We start from the raw sequence: 6089 nt of genomic DNA, 5'->3' as shown, positions 1-6089 counted from the left end.
TTACACATTGAGGCCATCATTGCAAATTGAATTTCTTTGTCAAAAACAAATGCTAGGTTTCAAATGTCTAAATCATTTAATGGGGAATGTTCTCTTAATGGATTGTAAGCTTTCTAGAACTTTGTAACAGAGCAGGAATTCTTCTGTAAAGAAAAGAAAAGTTCTCTGTCTATGAATTAACCCTTCACTCCCAGAGGACCCTGCAATGTATGGACTGCAGGCCGAAGCGGCTGTAATGACGAGCAGTCAGTCGTGTACACATTCCTGTAAATTCTGTACATATTTCACTAAAATGTTGTTATTATTGGGGGTTGTTCAGAGATTTTAAATGCATTTTGTCTATAGGGTATTAATATTGTATATACAAAAAAAAAAGAATTAAACTTGCTTTACTTAATGAAACAGTCTAATCTGTTTATTTCTAGTCCAACTTATCTTATACTTTACATTGCATATTGCTTCAATTCTATTTTATTTTACTCAGAACAAGCACACTTCAAGGTTAACTTCCATTCACATGTCTTTAAATACACAAAGAACTGATGTGAACACTGTAACATCTTATAGGGAACCCATTCAGTTATATGTTCACTCATATTTGCAGGCAGCATGTTACAGAGCAGGAGGAGGTGAGCAGATTGTACATAGTGTCCAATCTGTAGGCAGCATGTTATAGAGCAACAGGGGCTTAGCAGATTGTACATAGTGCCCTATCTGCAGGAAGCATGCTACAGAGCAGGAGGAGCTGAGCAGATTGTGCATAGTGTCCTATCTGAAGGAAGCATGTTACAGAGAAGGAGGAGCTGAGCAGATTGTACATAGTGTCCTATCTTCAGGAAGCACGTGATAGAGTATGAGGAGCTGAGCAAATTGTACATAGTGTCCTATCTGCAGGAAGCATGCTACAGAGCAGGAGGAGCTGAGCAGATTGTGCATAGTGTCCTATCTTCAGGAAGCACGTGATAGAGTATGAGGAGCTGAGCAAATTGTACATAGTCTCCTATCTGTAAGTAGCATGGTATCGAGGTCATTTAAAATGGTGACCTATCTACAGCCAGCACGTTATTCAGTGGTGTAACAACTACAGTGAGCACCTGTGCGAACTTAGGATTGGAGCCCTATATACCTAAATGCTCAAGACCAATCTAACCCCATACATCATACTTCAGAATACATATATACTACACTAAAAGACACACAAACACTTATGGGCAGATATATCTTACTCTTCAGGTTTTTTGCTTGTATAACACCTTCAGTAATTAATATAGAGACCTTGGTGCACCAACCACCTTATAAGCATACGTATAAAAATGTGAATTTCTCAGAAACAGTATAACGAACAAAAATAATGAAGGTATTTTTATCTGTTGCATTTCTCTTGTTTGATGTGGTGGTAGGCAATAAAGATCACCATCCCTTTACGTAGAAGACTATAAAAGACCTACATTAAAGATCTCATCATAGTAGTCTGTGTTTATTAAAATCTCGAAATGTCTAGATTGTGTATAGGAAAAGCCGACTTATATCGGCTCTCCATGATGGAACACTTTTCAGCCTCTCGTGATATTTACCTGTGTAATTAGAGAACAAAGCCTACAATAAATGAGGGATGACTCGGTTATTTACAACAAAAGATCCACTACTTTGTCTACGGCGCATTTCTCTTGTTCCCGAACATGACAGTTGTTTTGGTTACTTTGATGGTTACATCAATCCCAGAGCAACAATTGTTATATTCAGGAAGGGAAGAGAACAATACAAAATCAGCTATTTCTTGAAAAGGAGGAAATATAAAACCTCTTCAGTGTTTTAACTGATGCCTTAATATAAGACCCTTACCAATAAAATAATTCAAAACTATGAGGTTCAAAAATAAGGCTCAATTCACACCTGCATTGGTAGGTTCCGTTCCCCCATCTGTTTAAAAATAGTGAAAAAAAATTAGCACAGCAGCTAGAGTCTTTTTTTTCACTATTATAACAGAATTGTAAAGGAATGCAATCTTCCGAATTTGGAAGCCAATGGGGAACAGAAAGTTTCTGTTCACCTTCCGTTCGTAGTTTCCGTTACAGGAACGGGTGGTAGGTGGATGTTGGGGCATGAGGATAGCCCTTTTTAGAGCTAATGCTCACATCCCTGCTATCTTTTTAAAACTTTAATACTCTAATATGTAAATATTCTTAAGTGGCTACTGGGGCGTGGAGTTGCCAAACATGAGGCTACACGTCGCGGCTACTCCATGACCCAGTAGTCTCTTTTCTCCTCTTACCCTGACATCTTCGGTGCGTCAGGTGTCTGTAATGAAGCTTTATTGATAATCTTTGGTCCCATTACAGCAACAAAATTGTCACTGGGACAAAAAATGTTTTGTCTGGATGTACAATTATAAAATATGCAGCTAGGACTTACATACAAATTCAACTTAAGAACAAACCTAAAGAACCTATCCTGTACATAACCCGAGGACTGCCAGTAATTAATTTGTTTTCTTGCTATTACTGTTTGTGTTAAAATTCTTGAAAAAATAAAATAAATAAAAATATTGAAAAATAAAACCTATGTTTTAGAATGGATCTTTGTAAATCTACCTAGATCGGATGTTATCTCTTGAATTAGCAGTGTTAAGCCACTCCATGTAATAGCTCACTCTATGATAAAGAAACAAAATTAAATAATTGGTATCCACAAGCTTCCCGCGGGAGAAATATCAATAAAGAATTCATTTAGCAGAGTATCCTAATGCAGTCAAATGAATTTCTAATTTCATTTAAAGCCAGTAAGTCAAAGACAGTTCTAGTGGAGTCATCTCACTAGATGTAAACAGATCAAAGAGATTTACAGGATCATTGGATATCTTTTTATTGTTTATATAATGGCTAAATGTGGTACTGCAACTCTTTGAATCTTGTAGCAAAGGGTTGTACCAAGGATTATCCAGACTAGTGAGAATGAATCCCCAACATTCAGATGAGCAAAAAAATCCTGTCTCATATGCTTTATGCTGCATTTGCTAATAATTTAGACTCTATGGGCCACATTTATCACTTTTGTGCTCCTAAGTGTAGTAGTTGCGCCTTAATTCTGGCGCACTGTTTTGCCAGAATTATCACCAACTGTGATAAGGTAATTTCCTGCCTCTTATTAATCACTTTACTTTAACACAGTTTAGGCGCAATTTAGGCGCCCAGAATGAAGATAACACTCACAGCAGCACCCAGATGTGTGACACCCTGCACCCAGTTACCTCCGAAGCAGTGGCTTCTCCTGGAGTGGATCTCCCAGTGCTGATCTCCTGCTGCACCCCTGTAATTCTGCACAGTATCCCCCTCAGATACTGTGCAGAATTACATGGGGCACACTTGTCTGTAGTATCTGCAACATTCTGCAAACTTCTGCAAAGTTCTGTTCTCTCTTGCTGTGAGCTCAGGAGTTTGCAGAATGTTTTGTAAATAGAAGGTGATGACCTGTAAATAGAGTCTGTAGCTCCTGTCTGTAATGTATCTAATGTCTGTATTATATGAACTAGTGTCTGCAGTGTCTGGCTGACCTTTGCTGCTAGAAATGAGCTGTTCTGCAAAGGGGCTCAGTGCTTTCTTCTCAGTTAACGCCACCTTCGGACTGGAGTGTTTTTGCGCCCATTTTTGCACCTAAATGAAAATGTTGCAAGTGATGAATATCATTAGACACAGCAAAACATCTGGATTGGTAAGATAGATGAGGGAAAGCTGGTTATTTTTGCTGCGCGGCTAGTTTGGCGTTTAGTCGCAAAAATGGCTCAAAAACGGTGCGCCTGAATGAAAAGGCGCAAAAACAACAGAAAAAACGAGTGATACATGTGGCCCTATTTAGGCAACTTTACAACTTCCATTTTCTAGAATGGTGTAACAAGAAAGAGGCGTGGCTTCACTAAAAACGGCTGCAGCCTGGGACATGACACCATTTGCTAAAAATGGTCTTCAATTGCGATAGTGTAACTTTAAAGAGAGTTTACATGTATTAACATTAAACATTTAACAAAGAAGTAAATTTAACAAAGAAATTAAAGAATTTCCAGGGTCCTCTCCTTGGATTCAAAAATCATTAAAAATAGCAGGGTTACATCAGACGGGAAGGCTAAGGAAAGGAGTAGCGCCTATGCAGTAGCATCTGTGATGAACCTGTTATCAAGATCAGGCACAATAAATACTTCCCCCCCCCCCCCCTACTGTGCCTTTGTTAAGTGCAGAGCAGGTGCCCCAGCTTAAATATAGCTCCTCCTACTAGTAAGATCGTACCCCAAACCTTTTCTGTCTATGTTGGCTCTGACCACTGGTGTGTGGCTTGTTCTGATAAGGACAGGAAGTTTACAGGGAGAGGGCTTCCTGTCAGCTTAGGCTGAGATTTGTAGAGACACAGAGATTTCAATCAAAAGAAGGAGGCGTGGTTCACTGGCAGCCTGAGGAAAACATGATGCTTTTTATGTCTGTCTGACTCATTTCTACTTATTTGCATATCTGAAAAAAGGCTGTAATAAAGGTATAGTGCCTCATTGGTAGATCATTTTAGGTGTTAAATGGAGGACATTTAACAATTTACCAGGAAGTATTACCAGTATGAGAGGTAAAATTCTTAAGACAGAAATATTCAGCCAAACAGTTATTCCTGTCTATGATTTAGTGGCTACCATAGAAATGTGCTATAACCTGCGCCAGGCTATATCTAGTGGGGGGGGGGGCCTGGGACAGGAGCTCCCTGCATCGGTTAACTGGGCTGTCAGGCACGGACCCCTTCACTTGCCCATTGCGTGCAGGTGGCGTAAGGGTGGAAATAGTCACAATTCCTGGCAGTGAGCCAGGAATAATGACTATTTCATGCCTTACAAGCCATATATGCCTTATTAGCGTACAATGTTAGATTAATCCAACGTATGAGTTTGTGTCTTTTAAAGTTTTCTTCAATTTAAAAGAAAAGCAATGAAATATCTGTTCCTATTCCCATGTGACATCTGCTGCATTTCATAAATAGCCAATCTCTTGGTGATACACATTTTTACATGCCAAAATCTAATTTTACTCGCTTTCAATGTTCTTTGTTATGAAAATAGTTACAAAAAGTAATTGCCTTTCTCTTCTTTCCCCCATTACTCCTCAGAGCTGCACATTTCTCTTCCCCGGTGAAGCTGTAGATTTATTTACAAAACTGTAGTTATAGAGAAATGAAAATTAAAAGAAAAGATAAAGAAGTTGTCGGCTTTCAAGCAGAAAATACAGTTTCCATTTTAAGGAAATGATTACTACAAAGGGCTGTAAACACAAAAAAAGGTCTACATCGCAAATACTGAGAGATATTCAGGCATGTTAGGCTAAGTGCACACTACCTTCAGGACTTCCGTTTATTTACCTGCAATACAAAAAGATAACGGATATTAAATAAACAGTAATACAACTGAACATAACGGATGACAGTAATATGTCATACTTTCACTTTCAACACAACCATCTATAGCTTCTATATCTGTATATCTATCTATCTCTCAAATCTATCTACCCTATATACTCGTGTATAAGCCAAGTTTTTTTAAGTGCTGGGTGAGCTGGCTGTATACTACAGGGGGCAGGCTGGGCTGGCTGCATATTACAGGGGGCAGGCTGTGCTGGCTGCATATTACAGGGGGCAGGCTGGGATGGCTGTATACTACAGGGGCAGGCTGGGCTGGCTGTGTACTACAGGGGGCAGGCTGGGCTGGCTGTATAATACAGGGGGCATGCTGGCTGTATACTACAGGGGGCTGGCTGTATAATACAGGGGGCTTGGTGAGCTGGCTGTATACTACCGGGGGTAGGCTGTGCTGGCTGCATATTACAGGGGGCAGGCTGTGCTGGCTGCATATTACAGGGGGCAGGCTGGGATGGCTGTATACTACAGGGGCAGGCTGGGCTGGCTGTGTACTACAGGGGGCAGGCTGGGCTGGCTGTATAATACAGGGGGCATGCTGGCTGTATACTACAGGGGGCTGGCTGTATAATACAGGGGGCAGGCTGAGCTGGCTGTATACATACTACAGGGGCAGGCTGGGCTGGCTGTATACTACAGGGGGCAGGCTGGCT

Source organism: Engystomops pustulosus, chromosome 1 (genome assembly GCF_040894005.1).
Source record: "Engystomops pustulosus chromosome 1, aEngPut4.maternal, whole genome shotgun sequence".
Lineage (NCBI taxonomy): Eukaryota > Metazoa > Chordata > Amphibia > Anura > Leptodactylidae > Engystomops > Engystomops pustulosus.
The sequence above is the reverse complement of the archived record's forward strand: the minus strand, read 5'-3'. Positions refer to the sequence as shown.